This window comes from Manis javanica, chromosome 9, assembly GCF_040802235.1.
Source record: "Manis javanica isolate MJ-LG chromosome 9, MJ_LKY, whole genome shotgun sequence".
In the NCBI taxonomy this organism is placed as follows: domain Eukaryota; kingdom Metazoa; phylum Chordata; class Mammalia; order Pholidota; family Manidae; genus Manis; species Manis javanica.
The window spans coordinates 83766000-83787734 of NC_133164.1; the positions used below are offsets into that span (position 1 = coordinate 83766000).

The 21735-nt window shown below is 39.6% G+C and overlaps 1 protein-coding gene across 11 annotated transcripts in view; it reads left to right on the forward strand.

Moving 5' to 3' along the window:
• DLGAP1 (DLG associated protein 1) overlaps positions 1-21735 on the forward strand; it is an 858481-nt gene that overhangs the window by 692314 nt on the left and 144432 nt on the right. The gene's annotated exons all lie outside the window — the stretch shown is intronic.

Consider the following 21735-nt stretch of genomic DNA (forward strand, 5'->3'; position numbering starts at 1 on the left):
GCCGGCAACGGGGCCTCGCTGCCCGGCCTGCCTCTGGCCACATTCACACCCCTTCTCTCAACCCCCTCTGGTATCAAGAGAGGAAACTGCAACTGCAGGTCCAGCAGAGACAGCCTGGGGGGCGGGTTGGGGGCGCTCTTTCCAAGAGCCAGCGAACTCACCCAACCAGCTCCTTCTGAGGAGTCTGAAATCAGGCCCTGACTTTCAGGGGCCTGACCCCCACGTGAATCAGACACCCTATAATCGTTGACTGTCACAGAATTGGAATGCTTTTTTAAAATTTCCAAAATACCCAACAAAATGACTACCCCGAAAGACCTGAAAGCCACTGTGAGAAAATAAGAAACAGGTGAGCCAGTAATACTGACTGCACATTTTATGAGTTTTCTTTCATTGTAAGAGAAGGCAGATTTCTTTCAGTAATTTAAAACCTTCTGACTGATAAATGTATACAGCACCTCCTTTTCCCTCTAAACTGAATTTAGATTTTAGGCAGAAAGGCACAGAAGTGCTTAACTGGTCTCCATTACACTGGAACCTGCATAGGAATATAGCTATGAGTTATGTAGGACACTGTATGTGTTGGTTTTTTTATAACATTTGGTCCAAGAAGAAAATCCCCTTCATCTTAATGAAGTTTAACTTTATGACTGAATTCAGCGTAACTCCAATACAGAGTAGTTCTTCAAAAATATCATCAAACCTAGAGTCAAGATAATGATGAATGAATTCGAAGGAAAAGCCTGTGCTGAATATTTGTATTATTCTATTTTAGTTCTAGGTACATCAAATATCAGGAATTATCATTCTGCCTAGAACTTTTGCAGGCTGGAGAAGTAATAGGTCCTCAAACCTGTGCTCCTACTAACTAGAGATGCAGGGTTGAGGTTAGGAATTTGTAAAAATCATTAGAGGTTAAACAATAGGAGTTCACTTGAGACCAGTGAAAACTAAGATCTCAGGACGAGGGAAAGGATGCTTCTAGATGTTGCACTGGCTCGCGGCTCTGCAGAGAGTCTAGCAACTCTGGCCCTGGCTGGCTGTCTCCAACCAGAGATAGCAAATGTGCATTCTTGCTCACTAAGAAATTCTAAAAGAGCAGCCATGGATGGGGTTAATAAATCAAATAAGGTTGATTTATGAAATGAAAAAAATATGTTTTAAAAAATCATCCATGGACATATTTATGTGTGTGTCTACATTCATGCAGTAAGTGCAGTTTGAAGGCACTGTGCCTGTAGCATCCCACTGTGTCTTGATGTTTCCCCATTGTCACCACCCAAAACCCTTTCCCGGTGTCAGGTCCATTCATTGCTTAACAATCTTGTCGCCTGCCAGCTGCTCTTCTTTGCTGTCGTCCTTGCCCAAAAGTGTCAAGGGAAGAGAAATTTGGGCCACTGGCTGACTCTTTCCTCTCAGGGAACAATGTTGTAGATAAAGTGGCTCTTGACTCCAGGATGGCTTTTTTCTGCTCACCTCTCAGAGGACTTTGTGTTGTCATTTAAGAGATAATTCACTTCTGGCATTAGTTCTTGCACCAGGCTCTTCACGCCAAATACCCAGATGTCTGACGATCCTAAGACCCTTCCCAGAAACTCTGAACATTCCCAGAGTTTAAACAGCAGGGTTGTCAGATAAAATCCAGGTTGCCCATTAAATGTGAATTTCAGGTAAAGAGTGAATAAATTTGTAATGTTAAGTATATTCCAAATATTACATGGGTCACACTTACACTAGAAAATTGTAGCATTTGCTAAATCTGACAAGCCTATCAGAGAAGGAGTGAGTGAGGTCTGGGAGGGTGTCCTGGGTTGTTCCTTTTAATATAAATTAAATCAGAGGGGCTTTAGCTGGAGGCCATTTGTGAGAAAACACCAAAAAATAAAAAGAAGTAAACAAAATACCACGGACTAATTTTCCACAAGGAGCCCTCTGCTCCTTCTTGGGCTCCCCATGCCTCATCCTAAGTCCTGGGTCAAAGCCACCTGCTGCTCTCTGGGTGGGAGGCTCCAGATTTGGGCGCAGCTGCAGGGGGTTCCCGGCAGGAAGATGTGACTTGCCGCTGGGACTGGTAAGCCTGGTAACTTCACCCCTAACCATCAAACTAAACATTATGATGTATCAACCCTAGAGTCATGGAAAACTAACAGTTTAGGGACTAAACCATTGTAGGAGATTCTAAGTAAGCCCATCAGATATTTGAGAGTCTAATTAAGAATTCTGATACCACCTTTCACAGTTTCTCCTTGCCATAGACTCAGTCTTTTATTTTAAAAAGTCATTATTATGGTTTAATAAGGTTCTGTGCCCTTCATTTTACCCCTTCCGATAATCCTGTGTGCTCTTCTCTCCCCACCCCATTCACATTCACACACACACACACACACACACTTTACTCTCTCACATGATCTCAGTGCTTATTAATTCTTTTCTACTGGTTTCCTTCTTAGATTAATTCAAGTAGAAAACACAGAAAATCCACTTCTTCACAGGACATACTAATTTTTTAAATAATGTGCTCATTTGTGATAATCAGGAAATTACTTTGCTTTAATTTTGGCCATTCCCTCACCACCACCAATGTACACCAGTTAGATGTACACCCGTGTTCAGTAGGACATACACAGATTTCTCCTTTTACTTCTTTTCCCTTGTTCATTATTCTTGCATACTCGGAACACATTATATTTTTCCCTACACTTCCCTTTGCCTGAAAAAAATCCATTTTTGTCAACAGCAGCTGTTAGCTTTTCCCTACAGCAGTCCACATTCTGAGTCTTTGGCTTTTGTTTCAGTCCATTTTAATTGTTCAAATCTTCAACAAAATATATTATGCTCTTCTCTTCCAGCCTTGTCCGTTCTTCATATTAGCAAGATGAAATCACAGCCCGCAGCCCACCGCAGTGCCTGCGGCATGTGGGAGAGCCGCAAAGATAGGCTTGCCTCGGAGTGGCCCTAAGGGCCCCTAGCCATGTGAGCGAGGGTTTATGGAGACTCGCCCGAACAAATCAGGGCAAGTGGGGAACAGGGTTAGAGAATGACTTACAGCTAGGCTTCCTTTGGTTTATGGGCATTTTGATTTATCTAACTAAGAATCTTGTATTCTCTAATCCTATAATCTGCTTCAAACACCAGCCTCTCTCCATCTAATAGAGTCAACACGTATTTATATAAACCACTGCTCATGGGACTCTTAGGTTAAGATTAGAACTAGTGTGAGAAAGTAAAATTTTAAAGTAGAGCAGTTAACATCATGAGTATGGGAAATAAACACCCTTACCTCAGCCATCTGAATACTTTAGGTGAAAGAATTTGGTACTGGAAATATACCCAAACCTGCTCTTCAGAGCATTGGATTAAACCTGCCGCATATAGGAAATACCAGCGCGATTGTAGGCATTTAAGGATCTTTTCTTTTTACTTCCTACACTGAGCCTCTAGGATCTACCAAAAGCATTACCCCACATTGTATCTAGACAATCTTGTATCTGGTGAGGCCAACAGCCTGAATAAACCAAACCATTGTATAATAATCATCAACAGACACAACAGTACAGATACACAGACACAGTGGTCAGAACTGACACAAAACAGTTTTCAGTGGTTACCCAGTAAGCAGTATGTGAAAGGGTCAGGTGGTATGGACAGAGAAGATTTTTAGAATAAGTATTTATTACTTTTTATGGTTTTAAAAGCCAATATAATATTTGAATTAAAATAGTACTATTTGATAGAAATAGACAAACTATTGTGATATATGATTCTCTGGTCTTTTAAAAAAAGTTTTCACCTTGAAATTACAAGCTTTTCAAAAAAGCTTCATGTAGCAATAATGTAACTTTTATAAAGACTAAGTTCATTCGCCACACTGTTGCTCTTGAAGTTTGGTATTATATTCTTTTCTTTAATGTCGATGGAGTTGAACTGGTCCCCTGTCCTTCACCGAGCCCCCAGGGAGGACAGTGAGGGCCCAGGACAAAGCGTCTCCCAGGTGAGCAGCCAGGGTCCAGCCAGGGGGCCAACCCAGTGGGCCCTCTCAGGTGTGGCTTGCGGTCATGGTGACAGCAGTGTTTACAGTTTGATTTTTCTAACAGGAGATCATATTTTCCCTTAAACTAACACATGTTCTTCTGTAATCCTACTTAGCACACTCTCCCGTGGCTGTCAGCTCTGGCACACTTACTGAGTCTTGCTCTGTGGAGCAGAAGCACGTCCCCTTTTGTCATGTGGTCAACATTCTGGGGTTTGTCCATAGTTTGGGTCTCCACTCCCAGTCAGCCATCTCATCCAGGAGGTCACAGCAAACTACCTTCATGCACCCTACTTCAATCCCGTATACCCTGCTTCGCACCCACCCCCAATACAACAAAAAACCCTAACCACATGAGACTTGAGCAGAATAACGTTAAGCCAATAATTCTTATTTGCAATACACATAGTAGGCATTCAATAATGGAAGAAGTAAGGTGGGGAGGATCCAGAAAAAGACTTATTTTCACTGTGATGTAACTGACATACTATGTAAGCTTAAAGTGTATAATGTGTTGATTTGATACATTAATATGTTGCAATATGATTACCAACATAGATTAGCTAGCATGTCTATCATGTTACAGAATATCATTTCTCTTTTAAGATCTAGTCTCTTAGACACTTTAAAGTATATAATACAGAATTGCTAATAATTATGATGCTGTACATTAGATCTCCAGAACTTATTCATCTTCTAACTGTAAGTTTGCAACTTTGACCACCATCTCCTCACTTCCCCTGTCTCTTAGCCCCCAGTGACCACCATTCTACTCTCTGTTACTACAAGTTCAGCTTTCTTTAGATTCCATGTTTAAGTGAAATCATGCAGCATTTGTCATTCTCTAACTTATCTCACATAGCAAATGCCCTCAAGCTCCATTCATGTTGTGACAAATGATGGAATTTCCTTCTTTCTCATAGCTAAATATTTCTTGTGTGTGTGTATATTATACCACATCTTCTTTATCCATTAATAGGTACTTAGGTTGTTCCCATATCTTGGCTATTGTGAATAATATTGCAATGAGCAGAAAAATACTTAACCACTTCACAAACTGCATATTCAGCAGATGTTTGAGAAATGAAAATGACTTTCCTAAGGAAATAGCATGCTATTAAAAATGAGTTGAATTGTAAAGTATTAGCAGTAGAAGAAGCTTCTATATAATCTAGACTAGGGGTCTGCAAACTACAGCCTATGGGCCAAATCCAACCCACTGCCTAGTTTTATAAATAAAGTTTTATTGGCACAAAATTACACCCATTTGTTTATATATTAGCTGTGGCTGCTTTCACTGTCTAACAGCAAAGTTGAATAGCTGCTGCAGAGACCATACAGCCCAGAAGACCAAAAGTATTTATCTGGCCCTTTACTGAAAAAGGTTGCCACCCCGATCCAATCCACTGCACCCACTTTATAGTAAAGAAAACTAAAGCCCAAGGTGATGGGCCTCTAACTGGAAGTAAAATTGCCCAGCCAGAGCCCTTTGATTGTTTGGGTCCCAGCTCTACACATTATTTATTGCATGATTATAAAGTTAATCTGAACTTCATGTTCTTCATGTGTAAAATGAAATTATAATGCTGCCTCTCTTATCAGCACTACTTAATGACCACTTTTGGAAAATCCTCAGAATTCAGAGAAAGCTCAGTTCTTTCTACCAGGCACTAACTTAATTAATAGGTTGTTTTAATAAAGCAATGAAGGAAAATTTCAGAAGTCCAAGGGAATAAACATTAATCTGAAGTGTTTTGAACAAAGAAACTTTGTTTTCCCATTCAAGATAAGATTAAGTAATAAATATTTAGATAGTGCCTGAACTGGTTCCTTCTCCCTCTGCTAATGAGGTTCCTTTCCTTGAATTTCTCCAAATATCCCTCCAAATATCCAAATAGAACTAGAGACATCCAGTTAATTCCTACCTAAAGAGACTCAGACCAAACAAACAAAAAAAGCTAGATTTGTGATACAACTTGCATCTCTTTTGAGGTAACTTGTCTGGTCTTTATAGCTGAGAAAACTGAGAAAAATTATATTGATGATTTTTGGAAAAAATTGGCTATAACTTTTCTTCTTTGGGGCACTTGAGGTGACGTTCCTCTGTACTCTAAAACAAATATTATGACGTTATAACATGGGACAGTCCTGTCGGACATAGAGAAAGATGTGCAGTCTGAAGAAGATTGTAGGATTCATCTCCTCCAGTTGTTTTGCCATATATACATCACCTCTGAGGCATGGAGTGCCAAGCCTCAAGGCGTCATGCTCTGTAGACAGCCCACAAGGCCACCTTTGCACATCTGAGAGGGTGTCATATGGCCAATATTGAAGGGGATCTTGAGTCTTTTGGCCTTTTGTGTTGATGTGAGGTTCAAATAAGATCATTACTAAGGAAGTACTATGTAAATTACATATAACAATGCCTCTATCCTGGCTTTAATTTTAAAGCTTTCAATTAATAATAATAATAATTAACTTTTGGGCACTTCCTATTTGACAAGCATTATGAACCAGCTGCACAGATTTTCTCATGCAATCCTAACAAATACTCTATGACATGTACATCATATATTATCATTTTCATCATACAGGAAAAAAATAAGGCTTAGAGAGTCAGCACAACTCAACCAAGGCCCTACAGCCAGTAAGTGGCAGAGCGGGCTCATAAATCCTCTTGACCATCAATCAGTACTTAGTAAAGTACAGTATACCCTGAAATAATTTAATACAAATCTGTCTACAGAACAAGAGGCCTAGGAGTTCTTTTTTTCATTCTTTCTCCCACAAATATTTATTTAGCTCCTGCCCTGCAACCTGTGTTTTTCATAAAAATATCTGAAAATCCCTCTTTTTAAAAGAAACTGTTTTGTGCACGTCTTAGGGACACGGGTTTTCATGTGGGCTTGTCTCATTGTGGAATATCCTGTTTAAAGTGAAATTAAAGTTGTAAAAAATAGAAGTGGTTCAAGATGGTGGCATAGGAAGACCTGAGTCACCTCCTCCCACAGACACAATAAATCTGCACCTACATTTGGAAAAATTCCATCTGAAAAAGACCTAAAAACTACCTGAATAAACTCTTCCAGGACAAAGGATAAAAAGGCCACACTGAGAAGGGAGGGAGATGCAGAGATGCCAGCCAAGCCACCTCTGACACAGCGACCCTCAGTCGGAGGGGATCTCAAAAGTATAGAACCCCCTGATGTACCACTCCACTACAGCCCCGCCAAAGCCAGCTGACAAACACAGCCCACACAGGGAATTTCCCTTCAGTGCCTGACTCTGGTGGCCAAGTGGGATTGCATTTCTGGGCCCTACATCTCAAACAATTGGAGAGACAGTTCTAGGCAGGCTACTACCACCAGAGGACTGTCCAAACAGCAAACCAAAACATACCCCCAAATCTTCCTGTGCAAAAGGCCTATTGTGCTGTACCTGGAGCTTCATCCTAGGGGCAGGTTGCAGGTTTCCCACACAGTGGACAGGCCAAGGGATACCATCTTTGAGCTCTCCCTTGGCCTCACTACAGGTCACTGGTACTTCCCAGAAAAGAGCTCATACTCTCATCTGGAATCCAAGATTTTGCAGTTGTCACTTAGAGAACATCTCCAGATTGCTCAGTCTGAAAGGCAGCAGATTCTACAATTGCAGTCCCACAGGACTATATATATTTGCATACCTTAAAAGCTGTAGCCTAAGAATCTTAGAGCCTAAACCTAGGTACTGACTAACATCGCTCCCTCTTGGGGGGATGACACAGGTCTTGGCACACTTTTAACAACTGGGACCTATCAATTAAAAATAAAACTGCTTAAACAATCACAAAACTTTGAGAGACAACCAAGAGTTAGAGCAAGTCTCTTACACAAGACCATGCTACAAGGCTGGGAGAGACAGATGTTTTACTGAATACATAGGGGCAAAAAAAAAAACAGAGACTCAAGCAATATTAAAAGGCAGAAGAATATATTCCAAATGAAAAGCAAAACCCCAGAAAAAAAATCCTTAATGAAATAGTGATAGGCATTTTACTGATAAAGAGCTCAAAGTAATGGTGATAAACATGCTCACTGAACTCAGTAGAATGGATGAACAAGTAAGAAACTCAACAGGGAGACAGAAAATACAAGAAAGTACCAAACAGAAGTCACAGAACTGAAGAATACACCAGAGGAGTTCAACAACAGACTGGATGCAGTGCAAGATAGAATCAGTGAGCTGGAAGACTGAGAAGTGGGACTCACCCAATAAAAGTAGTAAAAAGAATAAAAGGCATCCAAATTGGAAAGGAAGAAGTAAAATTGTCACTATGTGCATGTATCACGACTTTATATATAGAAAACCCTAAATATTCTGCTAAAAAACTGTTTGAACTAACAAACAAATTCAGTACAGCTGCCAGGTACAAAATCAATATACAAAAATATGTAGTATTCTTATACCATAAAACTATCAGAAACAAGATATTAAGGAAACAATCCCCCTTACAAATCTAAAAGAATGAAAGACCTAGGAATCAATTTAGCCAAGAAGGTGAAAGAGATATACACTGAAAACTCTAAGACATTGATAAAAGAAATAGAAGACACAATAAATGTGGAGATAGTCCATGCTCATGGGTTGGAAGAATTAGAATTACTAAAATGTCTTTGTTACCCAAAGCAATCTATAGATTCAATGCAATCCCTGTCAAAATTCCAATGGTGTTTTTCACAGAAATAGACAACAATCCTAAAATTTGTATAGAACCACAAAAGATCCCAAATATTCAAAACAATATTCCTAAGAAAGAAGAATATAGCTGGGGACATCATACTCCCTAATTTCACACCATACTACAAAGCTATAATAACCAAAGAAGTATGGTATTGGCATAAAAACAGACACATAGATCAATGGATCAGAAAAGAGAGTCCAGAAATAAACCCATATATGGTCAATTAATTTATAACAAAGAAGGTAAGAATATACAATGGGAAAAGGAGAGTCTCTTCAATAAGTGGTGCTGGGAAAACTGGACAGCTACATGCAAAAGAATGAAACAGGATCACGATCACTATCTCACACCATATGGAAAAAATAACTCAAAATGGATTAAAACTTGAATGTAAGACCAGAAACCATAAAACGCCTAGAATAAAATGTAAGTGCTAAGTCCTGGACATTGGTTTTAGGAATAACTTTTGGATCTGTCTCCAGAAGCAATGGCAACAAAAGCATAAATAAACAAATGAGACTACATCAAACTGAAAAGCTTCTGCACAGTAAAGGGAACCATGAACAAAATAAAAAGACAACCTACTAAATGGGTGAAGATGTTTGAAAATCATATGCCCCAATAACAGGTTAATATCAAAATATATAAAGAATTCATACAACTGAATAACAACAAAAAGTCCAATAAAAAAAGTGGGGAGAGGATCTGAACAGACGTTTGCCAGAGATGTACAATGGCCAACATCAGGCACATGAAAAGATGCTCCACATTACTAATCATCAGGGAAATGCAAATCAAAACCACAATGAGCTCACTCCCATCAGAATGGCTATTACCAAAAGGACAAAAAATAAGTGTTGGCAAGGATGTGGAGAAAAGGGAACCCTTGTGGCACCATTGGTGGGAATGTACATTGGTGCAGCCACTCTGGAACACAGTATGGAGGTTCCTCAAAAAATTAAAAATAAAGTTATCATATGACCCAGTAAGTCCACTTCTGGGTATTTATCTCAAGAAAATGAAAACACTAATTTGAAAAGATATATGGACCCCTTTGTTCATTGCAGCACTATTTATAGTAGCCAAGAAATAGAAACAACCCAAGTGTCTGTGGATGGATGAATAAAGAAAATGTGGTTCATAAACACAATGGAATATTATTCAGCATAAAAAAGGATGAAATCTTGCCATTTGTGAGATAATATGGATGGGCTTTGACAGTTTTATGCTAAGTGAAACAAGTGACACAGAAAAAGACAAATACCATATGATTTCACTTATATCTGGAATCTAAAAAACAAAACAAATGGCTAACTAAAAAAATGAAACAAAACTCATAAATACAGAGAACAGATTGGTAGTTGCCAGAGGAGAGGAAGGTTGGGGTGTAGGAGAAATGGGTGGAGATCAAGAGATATAATCTTCCAATTATAAAATAAATAAGTCATGGGGATGTAATAATGTACAGCATGAGGACTATAGGTCAATAATATTATATTGCAAATTTAAAAGTTGTTAAGAAAGTAACCTAGAAGTCTCATTATATGAAAAAAAAAAGATGTAAAAATAGAGAGAAATTAAAATGGATAGAGAAAAAAACCTATAAAAAGAAAATAAGGGTTGCAATTTCATAAGATCCTTTGTTATTTTCATATTATGACAGATTTAAGAGATCAAATATCCAATCCCTTGATCTAGTTATGGTGTTGTCAGACAGCACTAAATGGAAATAAAGAATTTTTGCCAACTCATGGATAAACTAAGCAGGTGAGAAATTCTGTTTTGTGACTGATGAAATGATCAGAGTTCTCTGCCTCAGGCTAAGTAATTAAAAAAACTGCATTAATTTAATCATGATTCTGACTGGTCTCTTGATTGTGAGCATTTACAACCCAGTTACAAAGGTTAATCAGGAAATACAAATTAGAAAATCAAACTCCTTTAAAGCAAATATTTATTATATGGGAAATTCCTTTTAAAATCTTTTTAAATTTCTCACATAAAGTTAATTAATCGACATAGAACCTAAAAATTCACTTTTTTATCTTTATGATACCTCCAAGAACACGGTCATGGTCCAGACTTGTCTGATTCACTTCATGTACAACTTGAACAAGTATAGCAAAGTAATAGCCACTGAAAACCACGCATGTAATTAATTCTGGCAGTTTGGTAGCAGCATTATTTAGCCTCAGGTGGTAAATCCAACAACTGAGGTTTTGTACCTCTGCCTATTATTTTTACCTATTACTGACATTTTGTCAAGATTTCAGTGCAACCCTTACTACGGCCAAGAGTCTTTATTTAAAAACAAAGAAGACCGAGACAAATAGTACCGTGATTTTACTATATTGGCAAATAAGAAATGCTCTCATATTTATTGGAATGATGAAACAATTATCATGTAATTATTAACACTCTGAAAGCTTTCTTTGCCCTCTACTGGTCTACTGGCATGCAAATTCCACCAACATACAAGATAATTGGTAGAAAAAGGTCAAAAAAAGAAACTAAAGTTATCAGTATTATTGAGAATACTAGTTCAAATCAATTGACTTATAAAAGAAAATAACTAGTCTAAATTATCTCTAAAAATATGTTATGCATCAAAATTTAATTCATTTTTATCCTGACAGTTTTATGGTTTCAAGGGTATACATAATATTATTAAAATTAACTTTGCTTAACCAATCTCATACTTCAGAGGTCTCTCCCTGACAAGGGATCTGATCAAGAAAGAGAAACTCAGCCCGAATTTCTAGGTAGGATTGCCATCCTGCCTCATTTAAAAGCCAACCTTGAATTTCTTTTTCATCTGATACTCTTATTCCAGCATATATTATCTCCCACAATTAAATTTTAAAATTTAGGAATATCAGTGAGTTCATGTCATCTACTGTTTTGCTTATGAAAAATCTTTCTCTTTTCCAAAAGTTGATTATGGCCAGAGAATCATAATGAGACATCATTATGTGTTTGTGTTTATCATTTTCAAGGAACTTCTTTCCATCATCTTTTACTTTTACTTGTTTATTTGAAGCAATTATAGATTTACAGGATGATACACAGATATTACAAAGAGGTGTCGTACCTCTTCTCCAGTTTCCCCCAAAAGTTACATGCTGGATAACCATAATCCAATATCAAAAACAGGAAATTGACATTGGTACTATGTATATGAATCATTCATATTTTGTCCATTTGTAGATTTCTACAACCACCACCACAGTCAAGATACAGAACTATTCCATCACCACAAAGATCTACTGTTGTCCACATTTTACCAGTTTGAATGAAATATAGAAACCCTACCACGCTTCTAAAGCCTTTGCCCTCTCCCATTTATAATATAATTATCCTAAAGATTTCATTCACATACATTGAGAGCCACATCACGCAATGTTCTCCTTTTTGCTTCAAATGTCAAATATAATTTGGAAAACTTAAGAGAAGAGGGAAAGTCTATAGAATTTACCCATATTTTTTGCCAAGTTGCCAAATTTGGGAACTTTTCAGCCACTGTTTTATGACTATTTTTTCATTCCCACCCTCCTTCTGCCATTCTTCTGGGACTGCAGTGACAAGGTAGCCACAATTCCTGCAGTGACAAGGTAGCCACAATTCCTGCAGTGGGTGGTTTGGACAGGATGACCTCCTCAGAGGAGGAGGTGGGGAAACAGTTACTGTTTCATCTCTATTATGTGACCTCTTCTGCCTGTGAAACACGAACAATTCTTAGCACACATAGAATGCCCCGCCTAACAAGACCCATCTTTCACAAATGGGAGACCACCCTAAATTATGTTTAGCTGCTCTATCCCATATGCAGTGCCTCTTAGCATTATCAGAGTCCATTGTCTTCCTTCCTAATCCTGTCCAGGTATTATTTCTCACTGTTCTGTAATTTATGGGTTATATTATATACTCAATAAAAATATCTGACTACTCAAAACAAAACTCAACAAGCTTGACTTAGAAAGAGGAGCAAAGGGGGGCGGAGCCAAGATGGCGGCATGAGTAGAGCAGTGGAAATCTCCTCCCAAAACCACATGTATTTTTGAAAATACAACAGACAACTCTTCCTAGAAAAAGGAGCAAAGAACCTTCAAGGACAGGCAGTATCTATAGTCCTTCAAATAATCTAGGATGATGTCAGTGGCATATCAAGTCATAGATGAAGTTTAATGGAGCACAATCTGTCCATAAAAATAATATTAATACCAGGCATTCTCTGTCTATATAGCTTATGGAATTGCCCTGTATTTGTTAAATTCAGACGGCAGAGCCACATCAGTCTTTTCTAGTCTTATCGACAGCACATTTACTGTATTCCATTATATGTAATGTTGATGTAAAATTGACACAAATTAAAGGAACTTTTTTCATTTAAATACTAGCTACTTGAAACATGAATAGCTATCCACCAGAAAAAAGATAGAAAGAGAAACCCATACTCCAAAAGCCCTTAATATTTCCTAAATTGCTTAAATTGAAAGGATGAATGCTCTTGGCTTTGGCCTATAGCAGTCTTGAAGTCTCTACTACTGTAAGGTCTCTGTTAGTAATTTATGGCCCAAACAATAGATTAAAGAGTTTAAATGCCACTTAATTTTTAGCTTTGCAATGGATCAGCAATTATCCATCAAAACACGAACCTACAGTTCTCACATGTAAAGAATTGCGTTGTGAATATTTGTTGATCATGGCTCAGTGGATTAAAAGGTAGGACTTCCTCAGGAAATTTTCTACTTCAGAATGCTGGAAGTTTCTGGGATGATTCTCACATCTCCACAGAAGCAGAACATTATAAACTTTTTTCTCATGCACCTGAAAAATAAACCACTTCATTTTAGAGAATGAGATAATCACGTGTCTCCCCCAAACCATCTTGAGAAATAAAGTTTCAATAATTTCTTATTTGGGGAAAGAACTTTTAGAAATGGATGACAGTAAGAATTAAGGATACTGGTAAACATTAACATCTGTACCTAAAGGCTTCCACTATATTCTCAGACCAATTCCCATTCACGTTCTCTCTCCTCACTTCTAGCCAAAATCCCACAGACACTGCTCCCTACCTCTTCCCTCTCAGACTCATAGTAAGTAAAGAAATTAATGCCAATAATTATGTTTAATAATTATGCTAATAATTCTAATTGTGCTAATATGTAATTATGTAATAAGAAACTATATATCTTCAGTCCGGTCTCATATCTCTGTTTACTCAGAGATTAAGGAAGACTTCATGGACTGCTAATCATATCTCTGGAATGGATATTAAAATTTGGTAAAACTGATAAAGGATTTGCATCAACATTTATCCTATCTAGCTTTCTCTTAAAATGCATCAGATTCTTCATCCCTTGAATCACTAGATTATTATGAAAGGGCAGCAAAAATACTGATAAGCTCTAAGTCTGCCAAGAACAGGGCATCTCTTTGCATTTTGAATCTCCATTTAAAACCAAAAACAGCCTAACTCTGCATCCGTCCAAACCATAACAGACAACCCAAGCTGTGTTGAAATCTCTAAAAACTTTTAAAATGCTCATTATTTTTTGCTTCTAATTCCCTTCTATGAATCTGTTCTGCAGAAATAATCTGAAATAATATGAAATAGAGAAAAATGTATAGATAGGATGTTTATAGACCTCAGCATTATTTTTTATGATGGTGAAAGATCTGAACAACCTCTGTTGGTGGTGAATATCTCTCTACCAGACCAGGAAATGTTAGGGAAAGTATGGAACTTCCACTTCAATGGACTCTCAAAGCCGTGGTAAACATTGTGCTTAGAAAGAGTTTATAATAATATAGAGGAGGAGAACTTCTGATGTTATATTAAGCTAGAAACCCATAGTACCTTGAAACACTATGCAAAATTGTGTGTTTGTGTGTGTATATACACACGAGCATGTACACATGGTTCAGAATTATGTCATGGTATTGTGCCCAGAAAAACAAACTGGGAGGAAATGCACTAGAATGTTCAACAGTGGTTGTCTTTGGCATTGGAACCAAAGATGATATGGGTTTTCTTTGTATTTATTTTCCAAATATTCTTCGGTGGTTGTGTTTTACTTTCGTAATAAAAGAAACTTTTTTTAAAAAAGAAATGGTTAACGTTTCATGGTTAGCCTCCTGTTAGGAAACAATGATACATCTCAAATCAGCATAACCCTCAGATTTCACCTTTTTTCTTTTAGCTTTTGTGATTAAACAAAGTGGAGGTCAGTCGTTAGATTGGATAACCAAAGGTGATGTCTAGAAAGATGTTGCTGGGTGATTGTTGTTATTCATCTAAGCATGTATCTCCTTCTAGGAAGGAATTCTAAAACCGTAAAATAATTTCTTTAAAGCTCCTTTCTTTTGTCTTCCCTTATTCCCATGGTGGCAGCAGGTGAGGTTTTTGGAGATTTTGCAGTTTTTTCTTTTTTTCCCTTCAGGAGTCAGAGGCAGTTAATTTGCAAACAACAGTTGCAGGTGGTTTTCAAGGAGAAGAGAGTTGAGGACAAAGGAATAAAAACTACATAAAACCAGCTTATGGCATCTTTAAAAACATAAATCCACGTCTTTGTAGCTCCTAGAGGCATGCTTTCAGCTCTTACTTGTGTTCCGGCCAGAAAAGCTCTCGGAGCAATTACAGCAAAAAAAAAAAAGGTTTCTGCCACAGCCACAATCTGATATAATAGAATAAGCAGGCCACCTGTGCTTTTAGAAAGATGAGAACTCTTTAGAAAGTAGACAAAGTGAAATGCTGAATGGAATTGTGGAAAGTCATGGAAAATACTCATTATCCTTATTCATTAAAAAGAGATGTTGACAAGTTTGCTGTAAAAAAGTATTAGGAACTCTTGCTTCATGGGAAGTGTCAAGCAGCAGATCAAAGGACAATGCTTTTTGGGATTCCTGTAAACAGCGCAGCCCTTGGCGGGCTCCGCGGATGTCGCAGGGCTCGTAGTGACATTCCCCACAGCATCTCTGCCTTTCTCCCCCAAACCTCTTTCCTCATTCCTTTCCCTCCCTTTTCCCTTACTTTTCCAGAGAGAACTCAAAGGCACGTGGCCATCTCTCACGTATTCCAATAGCTCTAGGGGAAACTTTAGGAAAAGTAAAAATGGCCAGGCTAACCAGTTCTTGCTTTTCTCACATTCATTCTTCTGAAACTCTGTTTGAGGGAACATGGCATGAATAAGACCCCAGAAACAGGTAGTTGAGTTCTCTTCAATCACATAGTCACACTGCCCTGGACTGGACTACTGTGGCCTGGCATCTCCCAACCAACCACCTTATAGGCATGTTATTTCAGAAGCATCGTGAAGCCTTCATCTAAGGAATAAGAGAAAATATACATGCGCTGTGTGGTCTGCTGAATTTCAAAACCCACATATATATCAGTTAATACTTTTATACCTGTTAAGACATCGACAGCATTCAAGCTGAGTGTGTGTAACAGGAGGATTTCAGCCAGAGAATGATGAGCAAATGGAGGCTTGTTTCCTGCCTTGTGCTTTAGAGTCTTGCCATTAACCTTAATGGTAACTGTATGTGTTAATTCAGAGCCATTCTTCTGGAGTAGTAAGTACCTCTGTCTGCTCATATACAACCTCTGGCTCCATTTGAAACACAATTGGCTATTTGAACCTGTGTATAGTTTGTAATAATCTTTTCCACATATAATTCTTCCTGGTTTCAATTCCATAGTGGGGAAGCCTGACACCACCTTAGAAAAATCAGAAAATGGTTTTGTTTTTCTTCACAAAGACTTAATAGGATTATATTACAATAGGACACCCTCACTTCTCTCCCATCAAATTGGTTCTAAATCAGAATTATGGTTTTCTTTAAAAAGGAGAATAAGAAACCTGTGGTTCTCAGGTAAAGTTCTTCCTTAGTAAAGGAGCTATTCCTGATGTTAACACCGTACCTCCAGAAGCATTTGGATGTTTCAGAATAGGGCAGAACCTTGATAGTGTCCCCACTTACTTGTCCATGTTCTTCTGTATAGCTCAGAATGTTAAGTCACCCTCAAAACTTTATTTTTGGATTTCCCATATGTTAGTTTTCTCTGCACATAAGCTGAAGAAGAGGCATGGGCAAATAGGTAAAGCTTTAATGAAATAGACTTACTGATCAATTCTGTTTCCTGGGCACTTCCTCCGAATGTACCATGAGCAAATGTGGGTCCTATGCACAAAGTTTGGACATCTAGAAACCTACTGAATATCTGCTGCACCAGCCTTCCCTGCGTGCTTTTCACAAGCAGTGTGTTTTTTATGCTACACATGTCACACTGTATATCAGAGGAAGGACCACCAAATCCTTAAGATATACTAAAGGTTATGGTCGGGTGAGAGACTTAAAGCAAACCCTGAGTTTTGAGAATAGAGTTATAAGCACAAGCACAGTTCATCAATTTGTTGCTTATTCCTTCTCCCTCCACCAAGATGCTTCTATTCTGCCCCATACCACATGACTTAATCTCATCCCAAAAGACAATACAGATACTCATACTTGGAACTGCTAACAAGCTACTGGAACATTACCTCATCTCTCCTTTTTGACTAAAGCCTCCTCCAGCATGACAAATCTTTCCAATTATGGCATAAATCTCAATTGTCTATCTGTCCACACCCATCCCAACCCCATCCATCTCGGATTTTCCCATGAGAGGGGAGCTCAGACCTGCTCACTCCTATCATACCCAGAATCTTCTCCACCTCTCCACCCACAGTCTTCATTCCTTCTGGCACTGCCTCGTGGCCACCCGGTGCCACCCTGTATCACTCACCTGTCCCTTGCTATGCTCTTTTTCTTCACGATACTTATTGCTAAGTGTCATGAAATCAGATATTTCCTTGGGTGTTTGCTATTCAGTTATAGACAGGGAATATTTCTGTCTTATTCACTACTGTGTCCCCAGCTCTTAGAACCGTGACATCTGTAATTGATGTCTTAAAAATATTTCAGAATGAGTATGTGAAAGAGAGCTGTGCTGTGCTCCCCACACTTAATGGCATGGACCCTCATGGAGCTTCTCTGGGAACAGTGTGAAGCCCCTCAGACCAGTCTTCAGCGTTTTTAACGCATGCCTCCTTCTGATAAAGAAAAAAACAAAAAGAAACTCCTGCCCCTCTTCAGGGTCTGGAGCTAGGGGTAGGATGGAATGGGCTGGGGAGTGAGGCAGGAGACCCATCAGAATTTACAAGGGCAGGTACAAATGTCCAGTTTATTGAGTGGAGGTAGGAGCCACCAGCCCTCCAAGTCACCTTCCCTAAATATACCTTCTCTCAACCAGGGATCTGGTACAAGTGGGTAAGATGCAGTCTGAAAAGGTCTTGGTTTACGATAGTTGGCCCCTCCTAGTGTAAAATGAAGGCCATTTAGGGTATTCGTGGGGAGAGCCCATTGCACAGAGAAGCATAAAACCATCCATGTCCCACTCCCTCCGAAACATCCACACAAGAAGAGTCACTCTCCCTACCACAGAAAGGAGCTGCTCCCTATTTATGTTATTTCAGAGCAGCTTCTCATTGCCTGAAGGGATAGCAATGATTCACCTCCAGTGGCCCTACGCTTTAGCTCATGCAGCTCGTGCGCCAGTCTACAAAGGGAACCAGATTTGGGCCTGTCCTGGGTAGCTCCCCTTGTATCTGAGGCAGGACAGCCTATCTGCTATGCGCACACCACCCACTTCTGATTTCTGTATTAACCAGGCATGGTAGTGGTGGGAATGAGAAGGAAAGAGCAAAGTCAAGTATTATCCAAACTTCAGTCTAGCAAACATTGAACACTTCTCTGTCAAACCCGAGTTTAGAGCTGAGAACACTAACCTGATACGAAGCCATCCCTGCCCAGAGGAGTTCCCAGTTGCAGGGAAACCAGCACTTTTAATTTCAACACACTTGCTAAATTCTCAATTTTTGCACTGCTGTAATAGTGGCAGAGTTCTCTAGGACCCAGTAGCAAATGTACATTTTCTCTACATACTGGAAAGAGGCTGAAAACCCTGGTGTAATCTGTCCCCTAAATTACTCCAGGATTTCAGTTGACCCATGCAGTTACTTTCAGCTCCACAGGTGTCTTGTTAGGATCTCCATTCCAGCTTCACAGTGCTGACAGTACGGTTTACATTCAGATCAAAGGAGCTGGCTCAGTACTCCTGTGGTTTATCCCTGTGCAGTTAAAATGCATCCGAATCTTAGGTGGACTCCTGAAGGGGCGTCTTTTGGTGGCTAGCTGGAAGCTGAATGGACCGGCACAGAGGGAAGGAAGGTGTCCAGGGCATTGGCGTGGATGTTAGCTGGCTCTGCAGGCTTTCTGGTTTTACTTAGGGTGGGACTTGGATTTGAGTCTCTATGTCCTTGTCCTTCAGAGCACTTAGCATCGTTTGTAAATACGTATTTGTAGAACACCTGGAAGAGCAAAACAAACCTGCATTGTCTGCCTCCCTGAAGTTTCCTGAGAGGTAATCTGAAGTTTAAAATGTTTCTATCCAAACACTAACTGCAATTACCCCTTCATTTATTTTAGATTTCTTTCAGATAGCCTTGCACATGGCTTGCTGAAATCATCACCCCAACAAAATCTCTTTGGCACAAAAAATTCATATAACCCTACCAAATCATCTGCATTTATCTGTAACAAAAAGCAGAATTTCTTATTTCTATCTATTGTAATGGGTTCCCACTCTACATTTTCCTGAACTGAACTACAGAAACAATTCCTGGAAGATCCACACATGTGTCCTTTATTATATAATTTTAGAACCCCAAAATACAGTGTTATAAATGCTGACTTTTCCTGTACTCATGTCTTTTCTGTTTACACAAGCCTCCCATCAAAAATACGCAAGAGACATTAAGTACTAATACTAATCAATCCTAGAGGTGTACTTTCTTCCCCTAATTGCATGCATTCCAGCCAGTTTCCATGACATCAGCTCAGTAATAAACAGATAAAGTTCAAATTTAAAATACTTTCCTCTGGGCAGGACACCATGACACAACGGTTACTGTAGAAGGGCAGGGACGTGGAGGGGCGTGAGTCACTCTGTGCTCAGAGGTTCTAAGTCAAAGTTGTTTTGAGATTTGAAAAAAAAGTTTGGCAATGAACTCTCCAAATGACTGTTTCTCACTTAGTCATGAAGTTAAATTTTTTATATAGTGGGGGAAACAGAATTGCCTTCTCCCCACGAAGAGAGCCTGGTCTCTGGGAAGTCTAATCTTCCCAGCCTCTCAGGTCCCTTGGCTGCAGCACACAGCCCTTTCTAAGGACTCTGCCGAGCTTCCTCCCCATGAAAGTGCCGTGGAGAAATGCATTGAGGTGACTCTGCCTCTGCGATCCTGATGCTGTCATTGCAGTCTTGTTTTTACATTTTTTACAGCATCTGTTCCCAGGTGCATGTGATTTTACAAAGTAGTCTTAATGTCCCCAGTGGTATAATTGCCTGGATATAGCCATGCCTGCTGCTCTCGGAGATGTCGAGATTAGAGTCTCAGCATGTAAAGGCCAACTTGGGAGGAATTTATCTAATGTAAGGTGCATCAATCCGCATGGGAATGCTCTTTAACGAAAGCTGGTGGGGAACGTCTCCCTCTGGTGGCTGCTGAGGTGCACCCAGGGGCAAGGAATGAATACCAGCCGTAATGCATTCCAGGAAGTTTAGTTGTAACTCAAAACATATCAAGGATAAGGAAGGTATCTATATCTAGTGAACTTTGGACATCCCTTCATCTTCTAAGAGAAAATAAAACATGGTCATGTTAAAAACAGCCACTGTCTCACAAGTAAGAAGTTCTAGCAATTTTTCTCTTCTGTCAGTCTAGTTTGCTACCAGCCCCATTTATATGTCCCTTATAATATTTTTCATGCTTTCTGCTCTCTCATCAGCTTACAAGTGCCCAATATATTTGAAGTAAATGTGGTAAAAATTCAAGCACATGAATCAAAGGCTCTTGCAGACAGGGAGCTCTGATTCCTTGACAGACAGCTCCAAACACCCATCGCAGGGACCAGGCTTTTTCTGGTGACCCTGAGCCACAGCCTTCACAACAGTTGGCAGAATGTGGACTCTGAAGTGAAGGCTTTCTAGGGCTGAATGTACTCTCATTCCTGACCCTTCATTTCCCTGAACAGTCTTGTGACCAGCCAGCACCAGCCGGCTCCCCAACTTCATGAGCACTGGGTAGGTCCTACCTTCGTGGAATTTAGAACATGCAAATGCCCTTGCTTCCCTTTGCCCTAGGAAGTACGTTTCTTTCCTGTTTCTAAGACCAAATTCTTATCTCGTACTCTTCCCTGGGCTTGGATCCCTGTCCTCTGGCTTCTTACCCTCTGGCTCATTGCTGACTGGTCCACAGTGACTAGGGAGTGAGAACCTACCTTTCCCTTCCCGTCCTTTCCCTCAACCCCAGTGGCAGAGGCCCTGTCCATGAGCTTCTCTGACTTTTCAGTTATTTCTTGGTCCAAATCGAGCAGGAGTGTCCTTCCTCCAGCTGCCCATGTAGCTTGACCTAAATCTTCCAGCTGAGATTTGCTCCAACGGCAGCTACCTTGATGAGCCAGTTGTTTGCAGGATGGTGTATTTAGGACCCAACAACCTGCCTCACCCCACTGGACCTCAAATCCAGAAGAGAGTTAGAGACCCAGCATCTCTGGAGCATCTCTACACAGAATTCCATTCCCCTGCCAGGTTCTAGCCTAGGGGTCCTCTTGGGAACATTTCATAGAGAACATAAAGAGGGGAACAACTTGTGCAGCCCTGTTTTGACTTCTGGGGTAGCCTTTCCCCACCCTGTCTGCTCCAGTGAGGAACTTGCCACTGAGCACTGGCAGGCACCCCTGCTGTTGTACATCCAAGCACTCTGAGGATTCTTATCTATCGAGAATAACACAAATGTATACATCTCAACATTGCCCTGGCATCCTGACACACACTTAAAATTTTAAAATCACTTGCAGGAACTCTCTGTGTCTCACTGTC